We start from the raw sequence: 27,756 nt of genomic DNA, 5'->3' as shown, positions 1-27,756 counted from the left end.
ACCCCACAACCTGGGTGAAAATAGAAGTAGGCTGCCGAGAGGAGGGACTCCGGGTAGGAGTGGCCCCCAGGCTGGCCTACCCGGTGGTGCTGGGACGGGACTGGCCGGGCTTCGGGGAGGTTCTCCTGAAGAACCAGCCACCTGAACCCCGACCCGACAGGACTAAGGCGCCTAGAGCGGGATTGCTCGGGCGCAGACCAAGGAGTGACCACGGCGAGGGGACCTCTGCAACCCAGGAGGCCCCCGCAGATCACCCCAGAAACAGGCCCCATTCAGTGGAGGACGCCCAAGCAGAACTAGAGAGGGACAGGGACTTCTTACAGGAACAACGAGAAGACCCAACCCTAAGCAGAGCCTGGGAGCAGGCCACCAACCCGAACACCGAGGGGGACCTGACGCCACGGCCTCCACAGGGCCCCCGCTTTGAAATATGGCGGGACCGCCTGTATCGCATAGTGCAGGAACCCCAGATGCAAGAGACATTCCGTCAGCTGTTGGTGCCCCGGAGGCTGCGGCCCGGCGTCCTTCAACTAGCCCACGCAAACCCTTGGGCAGGACACCTGGGGTGCGAGAAGACCCTCCATAGGGTGGCTCGCTGGTTCTTCTGGCCGGGCATATACCGAGAGGTGGGGTACTATTGCACATATTGCCCAGAATGCCAGCGAGCCGGACCGAAAGGGGTAGCCCGTGCGCCCCTGGTACCTATGCCGGTCGTTGGTGTACCCTTCGAGCGGATTGGCATGGACCTCGTCGGCCCCCTCGAAAGAAGTAGGATGGGGTACCGCTTTATCCTAGTGGTGGTGGATTATGCAACGCGCTATCCCGAAGCCGTTCCCCTAAAGACGGCGACAGCACCGACTATTGCGAATGAATTAGTAAAGATTTTCACCCGGGTTGGGATACCCGGGGAAATATTGACTGATCAGGGTACTAACATGTCCTCCAAATTAATAGCAGAGCTGTGTGCCTCCTCCACATACGAACGCTCCGGACATCGGTGTACCATCCGCAGACTGATGGCCTGGTAGAACGTTTCAATGGCACTCTAAAAGCTATGCTGCGGAAGTTTGTAGAGGAGGACCCCTCACATTGGGATGCCTTGTTGCCAGCCTTATTGTTCGCCATAAGAGAGGTACCACAGGCCTCGACAGGGTTCTCGCCCTTCGAGCTCCTATACGGGAGGCAGCCCAGGGGGATCTTGGACCTCCTGAAGGAGGAGTGGGAAGCCCAGGAGACGCGGGTCCTTGGGACCACACAATATGTGTTACACCTCCAGGAACAACTCCAAACATTAGGGGCCTTCGCCCGGGAGAACTTGGAACGGGCCCAGGCATGCCAGGAATGCCTCTATAACCGCGGGACTAGAGGGAGGAAATTCGGCCCCGGCGATCGGGTGCTGCTCTTACTGCCCTCAGCGGAATCGAAACTCCTGGCCAAATGGCAGGGCCCCTACGAAGTAATCCGACGAGTGGGGCCAGTTGACTACAAAGTCAGACTACCGGGGTGACGTAAGGAGACTCGCATTTACCACGTCAATCTTCTGAAAGCCTGGAAAACTCGGGAAGCCCTGTTCATTGGCCCGTCCACCCCAGACTCAGAACTCGGACCCCTAGCGGGAGGTACTCCCGACCCAAGGCCGACCACGTTGGGGTCAGGTCTCACCCCCAGACAGCGAGAACACTTACAACGATTAGTGGAAGAATTCCCGGATGTTTTATCTACCCGTCCGGGCCGAACGACTCTAATGAGTCATCATATCGCCACCGACCCTGGGAAGAGGGTGAGAGACAATCACCGACCGTTACCCAACAAAATGTGGGATACGGTCCGGCAGGAGTTAGAGACGATGCTGGAGATGGGGGTGGTGGAAGAATCGACGAGTGAGTGGCGCAGCCCTATCATCTTAGTCCCAAAGCCAGATGGGACTACCCGGTTTTGCATCGACTTCAGAAAGGTCAACGCCATCTCCCGCTTTGATGCATACCCAATGCCGAGGGTGGACGAATTGTTGGAGCGGCTCGGGGGAGCCAGGTATCTGTCAACCATAGATCTAACTAAAGGATACTGGCAGATCCCCCTCACGCCAAACTCCCGTGCGAAGACGGCCTTCCCTACCCCTTTCGGCCTCTTCCAATTCATAACCATGCCATTCGGGTTACACGGAGCAGCGGCTACATTCCAACGCTTGATGAACAAGGTCCTCCAACCCCACGACCAATATGCGGCGGCCTATATAGATGATATTGTGGTTTACAGCCTCGACTGGAAGAGCCACCTACACCACCTGGCAGGGGTGTTACAGGCCCTCAGAGCGGCCGGCCTGACGGCTAACCCGGCAAAATGCCACCTAGGGCAAGAAGAAGTGACATACCTGGGATACACAGTAGGAGGGGGGAAGCTAACACCCCTGATTAGCAAGGTGCAAGCACTCAAAGGTGTACCCGTCACCAAGACAAAGAAGCAAGTGCATCAGTTTTTAGGATTGGCTGGATATTACCGCCGTTTCGTGCCGGATTTTGCATCCATAGCCGCCCCCTTATCAGACCTGACAAAGAACTCTCAGCCTCGACTGGTACAGTGGTCCGAACAATGTGAGAGAGCCTTTGCCACACTAAAGGAACGGCTCACTCGAGAACCTGTCCTACGACACCCGGACTTCACAAAGGAATTTATACTCCAAACGGACGCATCCGAAGCGGGATTGGGCGCAGTGCTCTCCCAAGAAATAGATGGGGAAGAACATCCGGTACTATACCTAAGTCGTAAGCTGTTCCCCTGAGAAAGACATTATTCGACGATAGAGAAAGAGGCCCTAGCGGTACGGTGGGCTATCGACGCCGTACGTTACTACCTGCTGGGGAATAGTTTTAAGTTGATCACAGACCACGCACCCTTGCGATGGATCCACAGTATGAAGGACACGAACTCTAGAATTATGCGGTGGTACCTCTCCCTCCAGCCTTACGACTTCCGTGTGTTCCATCGCCCGGGTAAGGCCCATGCTAATGCAGATTTCTTCTCCAGGCCAGGGGAGGAGGGTGAGGAAACAGACCGTTACGGGGGATCCTTAGTAAAGGGGGAGGTCTGCGACGGGGCAGCCATGCCCCACCCCAACTCTAGCGGCACCAGGCAGGTAGCCCTGACGCCGGAGGACTCGTCCCGCTCGTACTGGGTATGCTCCAAGTGCACAGAGAGTATGAAGGGAGAGAGCGTAGCCCAGCCTAGGGAGACAGCCGTAGGAGAAGGACCTATCCGGGAAACTCCGGTGGAGGACCAGCCCGCACTCCTGAAGCCGTCAGGAACCGAGACTTCTCCAGGTCGGGGTGGAGCCTCACTGTGGGAGGAACCAGAAGAGACGGCGGACCTCGAGCACCCCGGAGAATCAGGAGACCTGTGGGATACCCCGGCGTCCGAACTGGTAGGAAGCAATCTGAGGCGAGCGATGGACTGGTACGTCGGACCCGGTAAGCCTCAGCGTGTTTCGGTGGGACCCCCCCCGCTGAGACGGTGACTAGGTCATGTGGCCCTGTGACAAGGGCTAATTTCCTAGACTTTGGCCAGTAGGCCGCGTTGCCCTGTGACAAGGGCTAATTTCCTAGGCTTTGGCCCATAGGCCGTGTTGCCCTGGGACGAGGGCTGATTTCCTAGACTTGAGCCAGTAAGCCGGGTTGCCCTGGGACGAAGGCTAATTTCCTGGTTCTAGGCCATTAGGCCGATTAGGACCCCCGCCCCCGGGAGGGTTCTTAAGGGGGAGGGTGTGTGGTGGGGCGGCTGCCCCACGCCCGGAGAGTGTGGGCTGCGGCAGGCCCGGGTGCCTGCACATCCCAGCAGCCAATAAGAGAAGGGCTTGTTGCAAGCCAATCGGAGGCCAGATTGGGGACAGCCAATTAGGGCCAAGCTCAGCCATATAAAAGACTGCTCAGGGAGAGAGCAGTCTGTCTGTCCCAGGCCTTCAGGGAGGAAGGTCTGTCTCCAGAGCTGGGAGGCCAGCACCACGGACAGCGCAGTGCAGGCCAGCCTTGGAGAGCGGGAGAAGGTCCTACTCCGTAGCCTGCCAGGCGGCAGGCCTTGAAGGAAAGGGCCTAGCGGGAAGAAGGGCCGTTGGGGAAGCGGTCCAGAGGAACAGACAGAGGAGGAAGGAGAAGGAGGACAGCGAGGCTGTCACTAGAGGGTCTCTGGACCGGGACTCAGAGTAGTGGGCGGGCTTGGGTCCCCCCCCTTTGTTCCCCTTGGCAGTACACCCAGCCATAGGCCGCAGGGAGCGGCCAGCCGAAACTACGCCAGATCCCGGACTGTAGGGATCGGACTTGGAGGTGTAGGACTGTGGGTCACCCAGTCCCCGGAAGGGGGTGCGAATGCACAAAGGGACACTGTAGGAGGACAGTGTTCCAGAAGAGGACACTGTGCGTTGGGAGCAACGCGGGTCCACACGCCAACCAAAGGCGAGACGACAGATGGGACGCCACCAGAAAGGGGCGCTCTACTGGATCGAACCAATTCCCCGAGACGACCAGTAGGAGGCGCCGCGGTGGTAAGTCCCTACATTGTCACACAGGGCCATAAATATCATATAGGATTACTCATGTGAAGTAAGTCCTCACCTACACGAGTAAGGGCTGCACAAGCTCTCTCAATATGCTTAAATATTACAATACGTGAACACGTTCAATAAAATGATTCACAGAGTGTAAGGCTAGGAGGGACCAATAGATCATTTAGTCTGACCTCTTGTATAACATAGGCCATGGAATCTCACCCAGTTACCCCTGCATCGAACCCAGTAACTTGTGTTTCACTGAAGCATATCTTCCAGAAAGGCATCCAGTCTTGATCTGAAAACATCAAGAGACAGAGAATCCACCACCTCCCTTGGTATTCTGTTTCAATGGTTAATCACCCTCACTGATTTTTATATATGTCTCTAAAACTTATTTTTCATTTGAATCTGATTGGGTTTAACTTCCAGCCATTGGTTTTTGTTGTGCAGTTCTCTACTAGATGAACGAGCTCTTTAGTACCTGCTATTTTCTCCGAGTGAAGATACGTACGCATCATAATCAAGTCACCTCTAATATTCTGTTTGATATGTTAAATGGATTGTGCTCTTGAAGTCTATCACTGTCAGGCATTTTCTCCAACTCTCAAATCATTTTTGTGGCTCTTTTCTGCACCCTCTCCCATTTTTCAATATCCTTTTAGAAATGTGGACACCAAAACTGGACTTAGTATTCTTGTATTAGACTCCTCAATGTTGAATACAGAGGTAAAATCACCTCCCTACTTCTACTAGATACTCCTCTGTTTATACATCACACTGGGAGCTCAAATTGAGTTGCTTGTCCACTACAGCTCCTAAGTCCTTTTCAGAGTCACTACGTTCCTGGATACAGTACCCCATTCTCTATTATGGCCTGCATTCCCTGTTCCTAGATGTATGAGTTGCATTTCACAGGGTTAAAGCCCCAAATGATGGAAATGAAAGATAAGTAAAAATACCTAATTGTGAATTATTTGATTTTTTCCTATTGGATCTAAGGGACGCCAACACGAAATATAGTAGGATATCTTTTGATGTTTTGGGGTAGAATTTGATAAATAACAGAGGGATCTCTTGGTTTTGTGAGCTGCTGGCTTTTAAAAAGTGTTTCTATGAGTGTTATAAAATGTACCTCATTATTTACCTTTATCCAGCATGTTGTTCAGATAAATTTATATGTAATCATTGAAAGGGAACACTAAATATCAAAGCTACTAAAAGGAGGCTTACATATTTGGTTAAGGCATACTATTGCCTAGAACAGTAGAATACTGGATCTGTTCCCTGTAGTTCCTACTAATCTGTTTGGATCTGCTGGTATTTAAAATTGTAAGTACTATAGTAACTCGGTTTTTTAAGGTGTCATAGAGACAGATTACTGTTCTTCTGAGATGGTAGTCTAATTGGGTCTGCTGCACAATAGCACAGAAGAGCCTTTGTTATCATCTCAGTACATCTATTTATAAAGGGTGACTCATTTAAGAACTGCTTGGTGTTGGTGTTCTTAACACCTTCTGTTTTAGAAATATAAAACCATCTCCAAACTGAAATAAAAGGAAGCGGTACTTTCTCACACTAATTAAACCCTGAATACTGGAATAGAAAGTAGAGCAAGTTTTTCTTAACTGCATCAGGAACATTTAAGTTGAGTTTATTCCTGTTCTATTCAAAATAGAAAAAAAGATCTGGGTTTTTTTAAACAGAAAATATAGACAAAGACAAGTTCCTAAATGAGTCACAGTTCTCATTACAAAACTGAACCAACATAATGTGGTACATTTGTCAACTGATATTAAAGACCTATTCAAGGTGGTTAGTTTGGAAGCAGACTTGCCCCACACTGCTTGAGAGTGATAGCTCTTAAGCCAGATGAAGATACTTAAATTCAATGTAGGGCTAATCACATTTTAATAGGTGCATTGTGCCCAGTCTACAGAGAAAGAAGGAATCTCTGTTTTTACTTTCATCAGATTAGCACCTCCAATAAATAATGATTTTACCCTTTCTACACGCAGTGGATTTGTTAACATAATGTTATTCACTTTGAGCAAAACAATGATTCACTTTTATTTTCTCAGATCTCTCACCTAGTTTGCTTTGAGGATTTTTTTGACAGGCATTACTTATCTGCATGCATCTTGGGGTGTTATTAAGGTAAACGAATATCATGACACCTCATCTGTCATATGTACCAGATCACTATTTGAAAAAAAATAAAAATCTAAAACCGGCATTGTGAAGGATTTTCAAAAGCACTGGCCTTATTCTGTTCCCACTATTCCAGTGGGAGTTCTTCTATTAACTTAAATAGGAATTTGTCTACTCTTGGACATTTATCCAAATAGTTGAACCGGAATATTTATTCCAGAATACCCCCTCATGTGGACACGTGGAATAAGAGTGCCTTGTTCTGATTTAGCTTAATCTATTTTCAAGGCGGATTAAGATAATTTGGAAATAAAATAAATTCCAGAATAAGAATGTCCATACAGGGGTTTATACCAAAATAACAATTCCAGAATAATTATTCCAGAATAGCTATTTTGGTAAATGTCCAGGTGCAGACAAGCCCTTAGATCAATGCTGAGCACTTTTGAAAATCCTCACCCCGTGGAATTTTAAGGAAAACATTATTTCTAAAATAAAACATGATTATTCTCCTTACTTTCTCTGAAGTCCAATGGAAACATTTTAATCCTCACATATATACAAGAACATCATGTAACTCAGCAGGAAGTGTGAAGTTATTTGTTCTTGTAATTTCCAATACCCTTCACAATCATTTGTGGTGTTAAGTAGAGTTGGCCCAGATTATTTTGTCATTAGTGTATACTCTGACTTTTGTGAGACACTCTGTTTTCTGGGACACTGTGCATGAAATGCTTCTAGTGCTGAACATATTCCAAAAGAAGATAATTTCAAGAAGCAGTATCTGCCAAATAGTGTATTGAAAGTGCAAATTTTGGTACTTTCTGTGTCCAAGAGAATCTGTCAAACTCTGTTGATGCATCTAATTTTCAAAAAGAATTTGATTCCAACCATCTTGTTCCAGTGGTCTGGTGGAAATGTTTCCTTTGACTATACTAGTTCAGGTTCATGGTGCCAATGCAAAGTCCTAGTCTGTCCCCATTTTTCTCCACATTTACTGAGGAATAAATCCATTCCATTGGCTTTTTCTAAGTCTCTGTGGCTATCATGTGCAGTTCAAACTTCTGGTTTCACCGTTTCCAAGTCTCCTCAGGATTAATCATGATTTCTGAGGCAGATAGATGATCTACATGTTGCAGTTGTATAGGTTCCACAACAGCCATTTTCACAGCCATTTTCATTTTAGATTTCCTTCTTATTATAAAAAGAACTGGAGAACTTGTGGCACCTTAGAGACTAACAAATTTATTTGAGCATAAGCTTTCGTGGGTGTAGCGGGGTGGATACCCGCTCCTGCCCTGAGGGGTTTGGAACAGCCCTGGGAGAAGGCTGTTGCAGGGAGAAGCAGCTACTGGGCTGATTGGGGAAGTAGCTGCAGCTGGGCCACGCCCCAATCAGAGTCCAGCTGGCCCTATAAAGAGGCTGGGAGCCAGGAGCTCAGCAGTCTCTCTCTGCACTCAGAGAGAAGGGCCTGGCTGCAGGGAGCAGAGACAGGGTACCGGAGTGGAGCAGGGCTGGGCTGGGGAAAGGCTGGGGAGCTCCAGAGCTCCAGCCTGGAAAGCCCCAGGCTGTGGCCTAGCATTAGGCTAAGGAGTACTGGGGGTTACAGAGGGCAACCCAGGTATAGGCCAAGGCAGCAGGTCCAAATCCAACCCTGCCAGTGATGAGTGGCTGATACTGCAGTCTGCCCCTGGGCATGGGGCTAGATGGTGACTGGCAGTAGCCTTATTCTGAGGTGAGGTGGGGTTAGTGGGTAGGGGTTCCCCTGGGAGGGGAGACCCAGTGTGTGGGGGTACTGCCAGGGGGCAGCACCTAGAGCAAGGGGCACCGGGGTCCTGGGAGGGACACGGGGGCCAGTGCTAACGACAAGGCAGATCACCGGCCTGCAGAGGGTGCTCTGGGCTGGATTGAGCTAATTCCCAGGATAACCAGCGGGAGGCGCCGCAGGGGTGAGTCCGACCCCTTACAGTGGGCTACAGCCCACTTCATCAGATGCATAGAATGGAACATATAGTAAGAGGAGATATATATAATAGAGAGAGAGAGAGAACATGAAAAGGTTGAAGTTGCCATACCAGCTCTAAGAGGCTAATAGCTCATCTTAATTAATTATCAGCAGGAGAAAAAAAAACTTTTGTAGCATCACTTTAATCTAACATTTGTGATTGTCCTTTCCCTGGATTCACCAGCACTCTGAGGATTTCACTGGTGGCTGAAGCAGCACTAGGTTATGGGCTTTGTTCAGGTTAATCGATGTCTGTAATATTTTTATGTCAACCCAATCTTTTGTTCTGACTGAGAGCAGGCTGTTCCTTCCATATAGTCTACAGACCATGAACTAACTCAGGACACCTACATGAAATACCATTCATATCCTTTTTATATAGATAGATACCTAGAATGTGCATCTTTTCTTGTGGTTCTGCTCATCTCAGCTATTGATCCTTATATATATGTCTGCAAAATACACATAAACTCAGCTTCTACTTTCACTTAAGGACACATTTTACCTTATTAATTAATCTAAAGGGTTTGAATGATCTAATTCAGATTTTGCCATGATTATTTTTTTAAAATAGTAAATACAATAAACACACATCTTAGTGTTTTAAAGGCCCCCTCTCCCATAAATATAATAAGGGTATAGAAAGAGCTTGCTTTATTATTTTACCCTTATTAATCAACTGAGAATCATTACTGTGTAGTTATAGTCCATGGTGGAGCCAGCAGCTGAACCCAAATCTCCTGGGTCCCAGTCTACAATGCCCTAAACACAAGTCCATCTCTCTGTCTGCCATCACCATTTTATGAAAATGAATGAAGTCTTGACACGTTAGATGTGAATGTATGAGTGTGTGTGTCTCTCTGTACATGCACACTTGATAAAGGGTGAATGAAAGTGAAATTAATATTAGAAATGTACTAAACTATAAGATAAATAAGATTAGTGAAGGATAATTGTCTCTAAACAAAGGTGAACCTGGTTTTTCATTATCTCTGGACACATAGATCTGCATTCCCATAACTTTAAATGTTATTTCAGGAATAGAGCATCATTTTAGTGAACAATGAGCAGCAGTGGAGCAAAAAAACTTTTGTTGTCTGCTTTTTTTACTGCTTCCACAATAAAATGACAATGTTTTTCAGAAGATTTACAGCATTTCTATCAGGACCTATAATCCAATGTAAGATTAATTTCCCTTTCTTGCTAAGGGAATGATCAACTCTGTTGGAGATCAAACAATAAAGTGCAGAATTCCATTGACTTAAGAACCATAGGTTGTCATGGGGATAGTCATGGCTACTCAAAAGTAGTTCATTTCACTCAGCAGCATTACTAAATTGCTGTGGGAATCTGGTTGTTTTCCACTGTTGTTATAATTCTTACTGATGAAGGTTTCTTATCAGCCATCAGGGAAGATTGCATCAATATCACACTTTGCAAGGAACAAACTGTAGTAACTTCAGATCGGAAAACTTCAAAAACTTGCAAACCCAGCTTCCTATCACACATGCTGCAAGATAAAAAATAACTGACTGAACACACATCTATTACCAATAAAGGAGAACAAATACGTTTTAAAGTTCCTAAAGTGTTGATTCAGAAAAATAAAAACCTTGTATTCCAGACGTTTAGCTGAGAGCAATTCCTTTCTACTAGAAAGATATCAACAAAGGTGTAAACTACAGTCAGCTTAAATTGCTTTGAGCTTCTGTACACACACTAAACAATAAGGACTTTTTTCATGCAATGCAGGCTTTATTTTGGTGTTTGGCGTTATGTTCTGCTCACAATGCAGTATCACGCAGAGTGACATCACATCAAAAAGTCCCAAAAGAGGGAATGTGAACTTTTTGCTCACTTTTTAGGCTAAAACACAAGCTCCTATTGGGTGAGCTGAAACAAAAAAAACACTGTGGGGGAAAAAGGCTGCTTTGTTCACCTTTGCTTGTTCTAATTCCAAATGATTAAGGGCTTAGTTTTACAAGTTCAGCTTCCTATTTTGCTAACTCTCTGGAGTGTTGCTGTGCAATGCTTGAACACCATATTGACATTGCTTGTGCTCTGTTTACACTGGTAGTACTGTATATTTACATTCTGCTGCCATCGTGCACACACTGACAAAGATTGTGAATAGTAATGAATATCATTATTTTGTGATGACTTTGATAATCAATGTCCCTATTGGAATGACCTGGAGTGAATAGAAATCTATCTACACCAATAAGGTTCACAGCATTCCCAACAGGGAGGTTCTGCCTGTTGGCCTTATTAATAAGAGAGAGAGGATGTTAGGTTTTTGATAGGTTTGTTTGTTTATGGCACCATAATTTTCAGTTGGGAATAAAAAACACAGCAAAACAAGAGTTGCTATTTATTTATTTAGTATCTGATGGCCACTGGGAACTGTTTTGCAGAGCTCAAGAAGGAAAAATGGAACTGGGGTAATCCTTCAGGGCTGAGCAAGTTTGTTCTGTATCTGACAGCTGCAGAGAAACTTGTTTTCCTGCTTCATTTCTCTCAGAGTGCTGGTGCTTCGAAGCCAGTTCTATGTAATGGGGAACATAAGAAGAAAGAGTGGATTGGAAAAATCTTGTTAGTTATAAAGACTGCAGGATTTTAGCAATACTTTTTAAAGGTCTGGAGAGTAGATAAGAGAGGAAGAGGAATTTAAAGCAGATGAGATAAGGGACACACCAGAAGGCATGAGCACAAGAAACTGGAAAATATGTGATACACAAAAGGTAGGTATGAAAATAGACGTAGATGAGAATGAAATAGTAAAAGGTGATTAGAAAGGAATGGGAAACCAAAAGGGAAGGATAGAGGCAAGGGAGGGGGAAATAAGGAAGAAATAAGGGAGGGAACAACCAGAGTAAAAGGGAAAAGGGAGGAAACACAAGCAAAGGTGAAGAGCTACTTGAACTAAAGGACAATGCTGGCACAAGAACAAATGTGTATAAACCAGCCATGAATAAATTTAGGCTGGAAATTAGTTAGAAACTGTCAGATGAGGGAGGTTCTGCAACAACCTCCCACTGGGAGTAGTGGGGGCAAACAACCTAACTGGTTTTATGATGGAGGTTGATAAATTTATAAATGGGATTATAGGACGGGGTGCCTGCAATGGCAGCGGACTGGACTCAGTTACCTAGGAGGTTTTCTCCAGTCCTAGGTTCCTGAAAGGGATGTGAGTGGGCAAAAGAAAGAGAACAGAGAAAAGAGGTAAAGAGAGAAATCAATTGCATAGGACCAGAAGGCAGAAGATACTGAGATACAAAGGAGTATAAGTGCTTGGATAGACTATATAGTGAAATGATAACAACAAACAGAGTAAGGCAGGTTCAGGAGAAAGGGCTGAGAGATTGGAAAGGAAGGGAGAAGAAAGCAATGAAAAGAAGAAAAATTACAATATGATGTGATGGCCGAAAGGAAGAGCAGCTAGACACAGGAAAAAGGACATGGAGATGATTAAAAAACCAGAGCCATTTGAACTGGAAGCCTTTTACTAGTGGTCAATGATTTCCAACCACATTATTCCTATCTCATGGCTATTTTCCTGTTTATTTTGAGAGGTGTTGTGGTTTTATTTTTTATACTTTGCTGAAGAGTTATTTCATTGTTCTGTTATAAATGGAATCAGGTCACATTGTTTGTCTAGATCTGCTGCAGTAGGAGTGACATTCGCAAAAATAAAACAAATTCTACTAACCAGTGCTTCAGGAAAAATAATTGCATATGGCTGCATGTCTGTAGATAATATAGTTGGGAACACGTTTATGAAATCCCCTATTAAAACATATTCATAGATAGATAAATAGATATTCATAACTTGACAGTAATTCTTGTAAAAAGGTGACTTAACTTGCTAGAAAATAACCTGAAATAAAATAAGCTCAGCCTATGAGACACACTTCAAATACCATAAAATATGGGCTGATCAGAGGTCTAAGATTAGGCTGGATATTTTACTACATACACTACTTCCTTTACTCCTGGTGTCATTTCCCCCACCCCCACCATTTCTAGGATGACTGGTTCTAGAAAGCAGCACTTCCAGGAATGATGTGCCAGCATCAGCAAAGCTAAATGACTGTGCACAAATTCCTAGATATGCTGTTTTCTACAGCTGGAGGATCAAACTCTCTACTAGTGGAGCTGCACCCATTTACACCAGGAGAGAATTTGTCTCTGAACCTCTGGAAAGAAGATCAAAGCATTGTGTTGCATGGTATATTGATGAAAAGGAATTCTATGTGGGGACTATATGGTACAGGTGGAGAGGGTACATAAAACATTATATATTATTTATTATTACAGTAGCACCTAGAGGACCTGATCTAGGCCCCATTGTGTTAAACACTAACAAAAAGATAGTCTGAGCTAAGGAATGGGTTGGACTGAAAATCACTGCACTTATGCTACTTACAAATACACACACATGCACATACAGAATTAAAAAGTCTAAAGATTTCATTTCAAAAGCAATGTGTTAAACCAATGGTTAGGTCAGTAATATTCATCTATACTCTACTACTGTATTGAAAAGAAAGAGAAGATTCACAAATGCTGGAAGAATTTAGAGGATATTTAACTATCTAATGGGTGAGTTATGCCAAAGAAATACATTAAGTTTATTAGAATATGGAAAACCATATTATCCCTAAAGTTTCTCTCTCTTTCTCTGTTTCACTGTAGAGAGTCGGCCTAAAACCTTCCCCATTTCCCTTACTGCTTGTCTTTCGGCTTTACATTTAAAGAGTCAGTATGCATGTCCTCACCAGGTCAGCCTCCACTTATGGTATTTATGTGAAGTTTACCATAAGGAAAATCACATGGGAAATAGTTTCTTTGAAGATTGTATTCTCTGGAAATGGTGGTAGAAAACGAGACCTTTTCTGATACTATATGGATCATAGTGCAAACACAGTGGACTATTTTTGTCATTCACAGGAATGACATCACTGAGCAGCAGAATATCAGAGGAGTATTGCCACACACTGAAACTATGAGAATCTACTGACATGAAGAGCAAAAATTTCTTTTTTTAAATGTAAGCAGAGTTGAAAGATCATGAAAGGCAGTTATGATTTTTTGTCAAATGACTTCTGCCCATAAGCATAAAATGTCAGCTGTCAAAATGTCAAGCCATTTGACTTTGCTACAAATGAAAAGAAGGAGAATTCAATACAACAGCAAGAGAAAAGGAATACACCAAAAAGAAGACTTTGCTTTCCATTTGTTCTTTCTGTCCTTTAGTCAAGTGGAAGAAAATGTAAATGTCCTGCAGGCTCGATGTTGATGCTGGAACTATGTATTATATAAAACAAAAAGATAAGCAAATTTTGAATTACAGCTTTACTTGTGCTGTTTGTATCATCAACTAGAATCCCTCAATGGAAACATAGACCCATAATTCACTGTTACCTATTTCTTTATTCTCTACATTGTATCATAAATTCCTTACACTATGCTGGCTCCTGAGTGAATTGCTGCATGGGTTTCTTTGTGGTGTCCTTCATGTTTGAATTATGTAAATATACCTCTCTAGGTTTTGTAAATTGGATTCTGGAGGTTGAGTATAAATGTTTATAATTTGCTTTGTACAGAAAGGATATTGTGCTTTTATGACCTGATCTTTTAAATCTGTTGGATAAGTGAAAAGTGTCATCAGTACACTTCTTGGAAATTGTTCAGCTTCAATAAATTGGCTTATTTGGTAATGGGTACCTGATACCCTGTACTTACCTCACTGTGTCAGAGGCCTTGTTAAAAGCTTTCAACAAGTGAGGCTATGTCTACATTACGCCTCAGTCCAGACTACAGGGGTGTGAATAGCAGAGAGCACCAAAGTGTCAAGTGTTTGAAAGAGGACTATGTTAATGCAAACCAGGCACCTTTTAGTTCATGCTAGCAGCATCCATAGGGGGCAGTTAGAGTGCAACACTTTAGTGAACTCTGAAATTTAAACCCCTGTAGTCTGCACTGCAGTATTATGCAGACAAATCCTGAGATTCTGGGGGGGGAATAAAAAACATGACACTGGCTGCTGTTTTTGTGATGACGCTTGTAACAAGGCAACTGGCCCTTTAAATGAATTTTGGCCCAGCTCCCGTTCCAGTCCAGGTATGGTGTATCGAGGGAGGGCAGGGCTGCCACTGGGAGTTATAAATGAGAGCTCAGAGCCACAGGCAGATTATCAGCCCAGGCAAGTGAGGCACATCCTAACCAAGAATTCCCAAAAGCTACTAAATACTTTTGATTTAAATGTCACAACTCACTCTCTCCAGTAGGAAAATGAATGCCAGAAAGTTTGAGGAATGTAGTGCTGCATGCGGCTCAAAACTTGATATAGCTAATCTATAGAATTGCAGCAGTTAAGCTTGAACTGCAGAGCGTTTGCAGGGGGCAGGGATGTAGGCTGTGCTGTGCACCTCCCAGCTTCCTACCCTATGGGGCAGGCCTCATGCATGCCAAAAGGAGCCACTGCCAGGCTCTGAGCCTGCTCCGTGCTCTGCCCCCCATGCTGGCCTGGGTAGCTGTAGCACCACAGTAGCAGCTCCAGCTCCACAACTGTATTAACTCATACATTGGGTGGGGAAGGAAATAACTATATTGTGGTTTGTGCCTCACCTGTTGAAAAAGTCATGAGCTGTGCTGCTCGGAACCCAGAGTCCAGAGAGGGAGAGAGTCTAGAATCCTGACAGCTGAGAGAGCTCAGAGGAAAAGCTGAGCTGAGAGCTTTAGGGAGGGAATGCACCTGAAGGAGGGAGCAGTGAGAGCTCACTAGTAAGCAGTGGAGTCAGAACAGGCTGGTGAAAGCAGAAGGCAGGAAGGCAGTTGGGGAGTCACCTGCAAACTTCCCCAGGCCAGAGAGCCATGGCCAGAGAGTTCTGGAGAGGGCTGAAGGCTGAGAGCAGCAATGGAGATGCCTGCTGGCTCTCTGAGCTAGGGAGCTGAAGGGCCAGAGAGGGCTAAAGGCTGGGGGATTATGGGCAAGTGCTGGAATCCTACCTGGGAAGGAAGCAGGATGAAGAAGCACCTCACCAGTGAGGCTGGGGTGAGGCGTGGTGAGAAATGCAGAGCCACAGCAGGGAGTTGGTGTGTAAGGAGACACACCAGAGCCATAATGGAGAGATAGGGCATGGGGGGAGATGTCAGAATCATAGTAGAGAACTGGGGCATGATGGGAGATGCCGGACCTGTACCAGAGAGCTGGGGCATGGGGAGAGATACTGGAGTTGTATGTGGTGTGTAGATTGGCTGTTGGGACTTTCATAGATTCCAAGGCCAGAAGGGACCATTGTGATAATCTAGTCCTTAAAACACAAGCTATAGCACTTCTCCAAAATAATTCGTAAAGCGTATCTTTCAGAAAAAAAAATCCACTCTTGATTTTAAAATTGTGAGTGATGGAGAATCCACCACAACCTTTGCTAAATTGTTCCATTAGTTAATATTCTCACCATTAAATATTTATGCCTAGTTTTCAGTGTGAATTTATCTAGTTTCAACTTCCAAGCATTGGAACATGTTGTACCTTTCTCAGCTAGACTCATGAGCCCAATTGTCAAATGTTTGTTCCCCATGTATGTACTTATAGACTGTAATCAAGGCACTCATTAACCTTCTCTTTGTTAAACTAAACATTCAAGGAGCTCAATCACTATAATGTATGTTTTCTAAGCCTTTAATCATTCTCATGGCTCTTCTCTGAACCCGCTCCAATTTATCAATATCCTTCTTAAGAACATAAGAACGGCCGTCCCGGGTCAGACCAAAGGTCCATCTAGCCCAGTATCCTGTCTACTGACAGTGGCCAATGCCAGGTGCCCCAGAGGGAGTGAACCTAACAGGCAATGCTCAAGTGATCTCTCTCCTGCCATCCATCTCCATCCTCTGACAAACAGAGGCTAGGGACACCATTCCTTACCCATCCTGGCTAATGGCCATTAATGGACTTAACCACCATGAATTTATCCAGTTCTCTTTTAAATGCTGTTATAGTCCTAGCCTTCACAACCTCCTCAGGTAAGGAGTTCCACAAGTTGACTGTGCGCTGCGTGAAGAAGAACTTCCTTGTATTTGTTTTAAACCTGCTGCCTATTAATTTCATTTGGTGACCCCTAGTTCTTGTATTATGGGAATAAGTAAATAACTTTTCCTTATCCACTTTCTCCACATCACTCATGATTTTATATACCTCTATCATATCCCCCCCTTAGTCTCTTCTTTTCCAAGCCTCTTTAATCTCTCCTCATATGGGACCCGTTCCAAACCCCTAACCATTTTGGTTGCCCTTCTCTGAACCTTTTCTAGTGCCAGTATATCTTTTTTTGAGATGAGGAAACCATATCTGTACGCAGTATTCGAGATGTGGGCATACCATCGATTTATATAAGGGCAATAATATATTCTCAGTCTTATTCTCTATCCCCTTTTTAATGATTCCTAACATCCTGTTTGCTTTTTTGACTGCCACTGCACACTGCATGGACATCTTCAGAGAACTATCCACGATGACTCCAAGATCTTTTTCCTCACTTGTTGTAGCTAAATTAGCCCCCATCATATTGTATGTATAGTTGGGGTTATTTTTTCCAATGTGCATTACTTTACATTTATCCACATTAAATTTTATTTGCCATTTTGTTGCCCAATCACTTAGTTTTGTGAGATCTTTTTGAAGTTCGTCACAGTCTGCTTTGGTCTTAACTATCTTGAGCAGTTTAATATCGTCTGCAAACTTTGCCACCTCACTGTTTACCCCTTTCTCCAGATCATTTATGAATAAGTTGAATAGGATTGGTCCGAGGACTGACCCTTGGGGAACACCACTAGTTATCCCTCTCCATTCTGAGAATTTACCATTAATTGCTACCCTTTGTTCCCTGTCTTTTAACCAGCTCTCAATCCATGAAAGGACCTTCCCTTTTATCCCATAACAGCTTAATTTACGTAAGAGCCTTTGGTGAGGGACCTTGTCAAAGGCTTTCTGGAATTGTGGGGACCAGAACTGGACACAATATTCCACCAGTGGTCACAGCAATGCCAAATAGAGAGGTGAAATAACCACTCTATTACTACTTGAGATTCCCATGTTTATGCATGTAAGGATCATATCAGCCCATTTGGCCACAGAGTTACACTGGGAGCTCTTCTTCAGCTGATTATCAACCACAACCCCTAAATCTTTTTCACTGCTTCCCGGGAGAGAGTCCCCCATAGTGTAAGTACATTCTTTGTTTCTATGTGTACACATTTACATTTAGCCACATTAAAACACATGTATTTGCTAGAGCCCAATTTACCAAGTGATCCACATTGCTCTATATCAGTGACCTGTTATTTTCATTATTTACCACGCACCTAATTTTTGTGTGATTTGCAAACTTTATCACTGATGATTTTATGTTTTTTTCCATTAAAAAAAAAAGTTAAATAGCATCAGGCAAAGAACCAGTTCCTTAGGGACCCCATTAGAAACATACTTATTCAATAACAATTCCCTGTTTACAATTACATGCTGAGACCTATGAGTTTAATTCAGTTTTTAATTAATTTAATGTGTTCCATGTTAATTTTATGTTGTTCTCTTTTTCAGTCAAAACGTCGTGCAGTATCAAGTCAAATGCCTTACAGAAGTCCAAGTATATTACATCAGCACTATTATCTTTATAAATCAAACTTGTAATCTTATCAAAAAAGATATCAAGTTAGTTTGAAAGGATCTATTTTCCATAAATCCATGTTGATTATCATTCATTATATTTTCCTCCTTTAATCGAGTGCCGTATCAGCCCCTTCATTACCTTGCCCAGGGATCTATGTCACACTGACAGGCCTATAATTGCCCGGGTCATCCCATTTACCCTTTCTAAATACTAGCACAACATTAGCTTTCTTCCAATATTCTGAATGTATTTCTTGGACTGTCCTGAGGAACTCTGGATTATGGCTGTGGAACTTCTTTATGATTTTCATGAACAAGTCTTTTGTAATAAATTAACCCATGGAGGCTATTTATATTAGGAAAGCTTGTGAGGAGTTGCTGGGGACTCTGGAACAAAAGGGGAAACTTAGGCAAATGTACCTGGCTGCACTGTGGCTTGCTGCAGGAGGGTGCCCCAGGCAGGGGCCATGCCTTATCACATATGGTGGAGAATGCAGGCAGGCAATTAGCCCCTGGGAAGCAGGGACAGTGGAGGAGGAAAATTGAGACAGGGATCGCTAACGGGCAGCTTGAGGACACAAGGGGTGCCAAGGAGGTGGTCATTCTTTGACAAAACTGTTGGAAAAAGCCACACACATCTATAATGAATATGGATGCTGAGGGTATAAGCATTATAATGGTAAGAATGAACAGCCAACTGCTTAGAGAAGCAGTAGTTAAAAGATGACACATCTACAAATAGTGACCATTATACAGACATAAGTGTGGGAAAGTAGAATCCAGATGTAAGAGAAATAGTTGACAACAAGTGAAGGAGACATATGGACCAATGGAGGGGGGAAACTGCACTGGATTTAAGAAACAAGATCTCAGCACTCTACTATGAAAATTTGGCATCAGATTCCAACCTCATTTACATTGGTGAAAATGTTTAGTAACACCAGTGAAGATTCCAGTATAGCTCAGATTAGAATCTAGCTCTTGGGAATCAGGATTAGGCATGGAAGTAGATAATTTAGTGAAAAACAAATTAGAACCTATTCTGCTCCAATAACCTTTGCCCATTTCTAGAACAGACCTCCTAATGAAACCACTAGTTTTCTTCACACAAAGAAGGTGAATGGGAAGTTCTCAGGAGGAATTACTGGGAGCCAGCAGAAATGTAACAAAGAAATAATAGAAACAATGTATTTGACCAGGAAAATACATGGAGCAATAAAGTGAAAAGTATATGTAACATAAATCAGTAGCATTACTGTTACAATGTAAGATATGTATCTACGTACAGCTTTTATAGTAAAAAAATGTAAAAAAAAAATCTAAAATCAAAAGACAAGTGATTCTGAACATACATGAGAAATAAAAAATAAGTGGATGAGAAAGACTGCAACTCCCTTGAAGGACAGCAAAAAGAAATTTTAAAAAATAAATAGAGGGGATATTGCTAAGAAAATAACGGATGTCTTTGTCTCAGTATTCACCAGGTGTTCTGAGGGGGGAAACTCCAGAAGCTGATGAGTTTTCTAGAGAAGAAAAATGAAAAAATAATGTAACTAAGGGTGGTGCCAGAATACTGTAGGTAAATAAGCAATTAAATAATAAAAAGTGTACGCATAGAGCAACCAAGAAGCTAGAATTAAATTGCTTGCTTCTCAACACTCTTTAAGCAAAGATAGAAGGAAAAAAAGATATGGCCTGGACTTGTGGCATGGAAAGAAACTCACATGTCACCCTTGTTGAACCAGAGATTAAAAGAAGAACTGAGTTGCCATACTCTGCAAGATAAACTAGAGATATTGATCACAAAATAATATGGAGTTTAAGGGGAATAAGGATGTGATTGAATTGTGTACTATGGAGAGAAGCTGGACATCATAAATATAGTTCAAAGCCCCAATCTTGACTTCAGTGGGACTCGGTGTAGACAAAAGTGTTAGTATATAGGTCTGGGATAGAATTTTGGGTTTGATTTTTGATACTTTTATATTCTTACTAATATGTGTGAACAAAGAAATTGAGTGTTATACCTGTTTTATTTTGTTTTTTTAAGTACAAATACTTGACAGATTAATAGAATTAGATGGGCCAGATATGCTCCCTCCATCCTGAATGTTTATATGTGAATATCTTTGAATTAGGTAAGGAGATAATCTAGTGACACAAGTAATTATTTAAAAGAAACATGCCACATCTGTGTCTTGCTATGTCTCCAGTGCTCACTAAAGCTCACTAAATTGCTTTATGTAAAAGAGTGTGTGACAGAAAGGGGGAAGGGAGTCCTTTTACATTTAAGTCAAGCCTGGCAAGTTAGTTTTGTAATTTGTATCCGTATGTCTTCTTTAATATTATTAAAAAATTGTACTGTGTTTGGGGTTCAGTGATTTTCAGGGAACTGATCTTAATTCAAGTGGATGGCTTATACTTTGCTGTGCAAAAGGGTATGAAAAATACCCATCATTTGAATATATAAGTATTCCACGAAAGCTAACTAAGCCATACATACATACATATGTAAAGAATAACAAATAGGCCAATAATTAAGGAAAATGTACAAGTCTACCAGGACATGAGGCATTTAGAAAATAGATCTGGACAACTGTCTTAATGCTTACCATACATAGATAGCAATTCACTTTTATCAATCCTCTATAGAGCCTCCAGGACAGATTTTTGTTTTGTGCACCCAGCACAGTTCAGGAGAGAGTTTCAAAGGTGACTTTGGTGCCACCTTTACTTTCCCATAGCCCTGGGTATATGGGGTTGTTCGTTCCTTCAGTCACTGTTAATATACTAAGGGACCATTCTAGCAGCCAGGGATTGCTGAGGCAGCAGGATTCCTTGACCAGGCTGTGTCAGGTGCTGAAAGAATTTGAAAGATTTCCCCGAAGCAGTGAAAGTTCCACTAGCCCTTTAAGGTAGATTAAAGATTGTTTTGCCCCACTAGAGTGAGGCAAGGATCTGGCCTTCCATGTCTGTGAATACAAAATTGTACATGTACCTACTTGTTTGCAACTGTAAAGTGCAGGCATACCCATACATCCATTGTAAAAATTCTAATTTATTCACACACACTGACATTTACAAGTAGGCAGATGTTAGCAGCCAAAGTGAAGGAGCAGTATTAGACAGCTCAAGTTTGTACACACAAAGAGAGGGTGTCCTTTGAAAGTAGGACATAAGAGAAGGAGAATATGTGATGGGGTTAAATCAACACATTATTGCATAAATTAAAGATAATGACATCACCAAAGAGGCTGACTTTGCAAGCCTTACTTACCTTGTGTATATTTAACTCAGTAACCCCACGGAATTTACACGGAGTATTCACATAAGTAATTATTCTACGGGTTGCAGAACCAAGCCATTTAAAAGGTAGAGTGAAGTAAGGTCTCAAGTCCTTCTACATAATCATCAATAACAAGTGCCAAGTTTATTGGTACTTCATTTTTTTTTAAGTTTTCTTCTTTTTCCAATGAATTTAATCTTATGAAAAGAGGCAGACTGACAGCCCTGAAGATTGAAGTATGTGTTTAGAAAAAAGAACCAGTATAATAAAAGCAGTCAGAACAGTGCTAAGCATTCACATTGAATTGGAAATAAACTCTGACTTAGTCTGGGTTTGGGTTTTTTTGCATTAGCAAAATTCATGCCATGGTCATGACAAACTAAGGGTACGTCTACACTTACCTCCGGGTTCGGCGGTAAGCAATCGATCTTCTGGGATTGATTTATCGTGTCTTGTCTAGACGCGATAAATCGATCCCGGAAGTGCTCGCCGTCGACACCGGTACTCCTGCTCCGCGAGAGGAGTACACGGAGTCGACAGGGGAGCCTGCCTGCCGCATGTGGACCCGCGGTAAGTACCTTGTAGTTCGAACTAAGATACTTCAACTTCAGCTACGTTATTCACGTAGCTGAAGTTGCGTATCTTAGTTCGAACTGGGGGGTTAGTGTGGACCCGCTCTTAGGCAAGGCTGGGGAGACCGTGAACCTGTGAGAGTAGACAGCAGCTGTTGAGGAAAAGGCAGCTGTGAAAGGAGTGGGGAGGGACTCTAATTTCCATGAGCATATGCAAGGTTTGGTTTGCTGCCTTGTCCTAAAAGTCTCTGGGTGCCTAATAATGTTTAACAAAAGCATTGCTTACAAAGCAAGCAAAATAGCCTGTATTGGTGCTGCCTATTGGTCCAATGCTCTACTGCCCAAAATACATGTTTATGGAAGTAGTTTCTGATTATTGTAATTCTGCAGAAGAAAAGGATGTCCATGTAGTTCATTTTATCTGAATTGAATATAGTCAGTAAAATTCTCAGTTGTTGACAGGATAATTCTTCTGACTAGCTGTGTTGCCCTATTTTCTTGTTTTGATTTTTCTATTATGTCTAAGATTTTCTGCGGTTTGCCTTTTAGTCAGTCTCTCAAATATTGATGTCCGTTTTCATTCTCTTTAAGAATAATGTCTCACCAGCTCAACTGACACATTACCGTGACACTTCTCAGACCAAAGAAAAGGCAACTTATAATCAAAAGGTAGCTGGAGAAAGCTGATTTAATTAGTTCCTACTTGTTTATATATGTACAATTGATTTCAGTTGAGCAGATTCATGAGCCTCATGTTTCCTTTTCCTCAATCTTTAGCACTGTTTTTTAAAGAATTATAAAAATACCTTTAGGTCAAGATTTTTAAACTCAGCCTCTGCACTTGAAAACAATTGCAGACACAATTAATGTGGGTTAGTAATTTACCTATGTGATATGCCAGGTACTTAGGTCACTAATTTGTATCAGTTTCACCCACACTTTTAGTGTGTCTACAAAATTAGAAGCACAGAAAAGATCAGTTCAAACTTGGGGCTTTCTTGTGTGTTAAATGTAGGATTATTCATACAAATCATATAGCTACACATCTTAGTACATTTTTCACTGCCTCCCTGCTAGCTAGCAAGTCTGCTTCCCTGAAAAATGATATTAACAAACTACAAATATCACTTTTCACAGAAACAGACTTACAGTACTAGCTAACAAGTCTTAAAAAATAAGCAACAACGAAAAAGCAAAAGAAACAATAACAAAAAGACAAGAACATGCATAGCATATTATTTGTTTCTATTCTGTTTAGGTCCAGTAAAGAACAGAGAAAACTGTACATTATTTTTATTATTGAATCTGTGAAAAAACCCTGCATAAATAAGTTACAATGATTTGGACATTTATATATGCATATTTATTTGTTTTTCCTAAAGTTAATTGGGTATTTTAGAAAAAATTTTCAGAGCAGCCACCAGCAATAGTTGGCCACCAAAAAATTTCTTGTGAGAATGCCTGCTCTAGAACACTCCTGCATCAGCAACAACTTCTTGGGCATCATAATCAGCTTCAGCAATGGAACCCTACAGACAACTATATACAAGAAACCCACAGATTATGACACTTACCTTCACAGATCCAGTAACCACCACAAACACACCAAAAAATCTGTTATCTACAGCCATGCACTCAGATACCTCAGAATATGCTCCAAGGAGAAAGTCCAGGATACATACCTTAACACACTTAAAACCACTTTCACCAGAGAAGAAGATCGCATCATGGAATGGACCACTCTAATACCCTAAGAGAACCTGTTTCAACACAGAAAAAAACCCCAAACACCCTAGTTGTCAGGTACTACACTATGCTGGAACCCATACAGAGATGGATTAAGATTTATTGGGGCCCTGGGCACAAAGAACATTTGCCTCCCCGACATCCTGGGTGCCCAAGGGTACCAGAATAGTGGGTGTTGGGGGGGGCATGCCTCCCCCCACTTTTAAACATGGGAGGGTCATGCCCGCTCACTTTTTAAATGGGCGTAGTAGCCTCGGGCAGGCATGGAGTGGCAGTGGCATGGGTGTCATATGGAGGAGGTAGGGAGCCAATGCCAAACTGCAAGCCTCGGGTCCACAGCAACAGGAGGAGCCGTGCCACATGTGGTTGCTGCCTTGGTCACAAAGCCCAGGTGGCAGTGGGGCAGCCTGTCACCGGGAGCAGGAGGGACCCAGCAGAGGCAGCCTGGTAGCCGTGGGACCCGGTGGGGGCAGCCTGGCAGCGGGAGCCAGGTGCAGGCACTAAGCGAGCCTGGGTGGAGTGTGATGGTCCCTGAGGCCAGGCCAGTAGCAGCAGGAGCTGCACCAGAAGAGCCCTCCCTACCCAGCTCCTCACTGTCTGTGACTATCCCAACCCCGCAGGCCCTGGGGAGGCTGTAGGAAGCCAGACTGGAGCTCCTGCCCCACGGTCCCACTGACAGTGACACGTTCTGGGGAGCAGGGACATGGGCTGGGGGCTGCTGTCAGGCACCCAGACCCCCCCCCCAGGAGAGGCAGAGGGTCCAGGGCTCCCCACCACTGCCCTGGCTACCTGGGCAGCTCTTATCACCTCCCTGCTCTGCCTTCTGGCCTGGCCAGGGTGCAGGGCCTCAGGAGAAAGAGGAGGATGGGGGGGGCAGGGTCCCAGGGGGAAGAGGAGAAGGAGGAGGCAGGGCCACAGTTCCAGCTACAGTGGCCCCCCACTTCTACCCAGGTTCAGGTGCTCCTGCAAGTGCCCCCAAATTGGCTGGGGCCCCTGGGCACAAGCCCTGTGGGTGGGCCCATGCATAAATCTGACAGTGAATCCATACGTGGTATCATTAAACAACATATTCGATGAGGACTGCATCATGAACTAAATCTTTCCCCAAACCCCTCTTCTGGCCTTCAAACAGCACCCCAACTTCTCAAAGTTCATCAACACAAGCTAGCTCCTCACAGACCAGGACCCACCAACTCAAAGCAGCACCAGACTCTGTCATAACAATGGATACAAAACCTACAGATATATCTCCATTGCTACAATAATCAACACCCCCCACAACACACCTTTCGAGATCCCTGGGTCCTATACATCCCTATCATAACACGTAGTGTACCTCATCCAGTTCACTAAATGCCCCAATAGCAATTATGTGCGTGAAACCAAACAATCATTATGCCCTCAAATAAACTCACATAGAAAAATGATAAAAGACAAAAACACCATATCACCCATGGGCAAACACTTTTCACAAAATTATCACTCCATATCTGACCTCGTCCTCAAAGAAAACCTGGACAACACCTTCCATAGATAATCCTGGGAGTTTAATTTCATAAATCTGCTAGACAATGGAAATTGTGGTCATTATAAAGACACAGGTTTCAGAGTGGTAGCCGGGTTAGTCTGTATCAGCAAAAACAACGAGGAATCCTTGTGGCACCTTAGAGACTAACAGATTTATCTGGGCATAAGCTTTCATGGGCTAAAACTCACTTCATCAGATGCATGGAGTGGAAAATACAGTAGGCAGGTATAAATACACAGCACAAAGATGGGAGTTGCCTTACCGAGTGATTGCCTACCATGATTGAATTGGCCTCGTTAGCACTACTAAAAGTAATTTTCCCTCTGTTGATATTCACCCCTTCTTGTCAACTGTTGGGAATGGGCCACATCCACCCTAATTGAATTGGCCTCATTATCACTGACCCCTGACTTGGTAAGGCAACTCCCATCTTTGTGCTGTGTATTTATACCTGATACTGTATTTTCCACTCCATGCATCTGATGAAGTGGGTTATAGCCCACGAAAGCTTATGCCCAAATAAATTTGTTAGTCTCTAAGGGCTTGGCTACACTTGCGAGTTACAGCACAATAAAGGAGCCCCGGGCGCACTAGCTCACTATCCGTCCACATTGGCAAGGCATGTAGACCGCTCTGACTCCGCGGCTACAGTGCTGCTGGTACTCCACCTCGGCGAGTGGAATAATGTTTGCTGTGCCCCCGCTGAAGCGCTGTGGCGCCAGTGCGGACGAGGTGTTGCATTACTGCGCTCTGATCAGCCTCCGGAAATGTCCCATAATCCCCTTAAGTCAAGTGGCCACTCTTCTCATTGTTTTGACCTCGCTGTAGGGATGCGGATATGCCGTTTGAAAGCTCCGTTTCTGACAGCCGGCTGCTTATCTGCTCCGAGACAGATAAGTGTGGAATGCTGTGTGTGAGAGAGAGAGAGGTGGGGGGGAGAGGGGATCTGCTTCTGTCTGAACTTACAAGACAGCATGCTGACATGCTCTCAGCCCCCCCAAAACCCCCTCTCTCTCTCCCCTCACATACACACAACATACTCCCTGTCACACTCCACCCAACCCCCATTTGAAAAGCATGTTGCAGTCACTTGCATGCTGGGATAGCTGCCCATAATGCACCGCTCCCAATGCCGCTGCAAGTGCCGCAAATGTGGCCACGCCAGTGCGCAAGCAGCTGACAATGTGGACAGACTGCAGCGCTTTCCCTACTGCACTCTCTGAAGGCGGGTTTAACTCACAGCGCTCTACATCTGCAAGTGTAGCCATGCCCTAAGGTGCCACAAGGACTCCTCGTTGTTTTTATAAAGACACTGGATTTATGGCTTATTACATTAATTTGTAACACTCTAGCCTCCCTTTTTTTGTTCTGTGACTGCAGGCGTTTTAACAAGCCACTCCTCCTTAAATAGACCCAGATCAGCGCATCAGCGTGTCTGGCTCCGACACGCTGCTCTGAGCGGCGTGTTAAGGGTGCCGGGCCGGGGCCGAGGGATTGGATAAGGGGCAGAGGGACTCGGGGGGCGGTCAGGGGACGGGGAACTGGGGCGTTGGATAGGGTGTGGGAGTCCTGGGGGTGATTAGGGATGGGGGCGGGGTCTCTGGAGGGGGTAGTCAGGGGACAAGGAGCGGGGGGGAGGGGGTTGGATGGGTCCAGGGTTCTGAGGGGTCAGTCAGATGGTGGGAAGTAGGTGGGGGTTGGATAGGGGGTGTTAGTTCTAACAAAAATGATTTGCTAATTATTAATAACGGAAATGCTCGAGGCCAAAGCAAGTTCAATATAACACAGTTTCACCTATAATGCGGTAAGATTTTTTGGCTCCCGAGGACCGCGTAATATCGGGGTAGAGGTGTACTAAACAATCTGTTCCTTGCATTTAGCTAAGACACTCTGAGTACTTTTCCCAGACTTGAAGAAGAGCTCTCCGAAGCTCTAAAACTTGACTTTTTCATGAGCAGAAATTGGTCCCTTAAAGATATTACCTCACCCACCTTATCTCTATAATTAGAATGGACTGTTTTGAAAAATCTCCCATATAGATCTAAGTGAGTATTTATTCTTTAAAAAATATTTTGTGTTGTGCTGCCTCACTGATTGTCAGACAGGTTTTCAGTACTTCACTTTACAGTACACATTTGCATTCAGAATTCATTATGCACACATCACAAATGCTACACAATGGTTGAGTTTAAACAAGTCTGTTTCTGTACTTTTGGATTACATACAGCTGGCAGACTAAAGCAGAATGAAAGAGGAAAACATCA

Source organism: Emys orbicularis, chromosome 2 (assembly GCF_028017835.1).
Source record: "Emys orbicularis isolate rEmyOrb1 chromosome 2, rEmyOrb1.hap1, whole genome shotgun sequence".
In the NCBI taxonomy this organism is placed as follows: Eukaryota; Metazoa; Chordata; order Testudines; family Emydidae; genus Emys; species Emys orbicularis.
The sequence above is the reverse complement of the archived record's forward strand: the minus strand, read 5'-3'. Positions refer to the sequence as shown.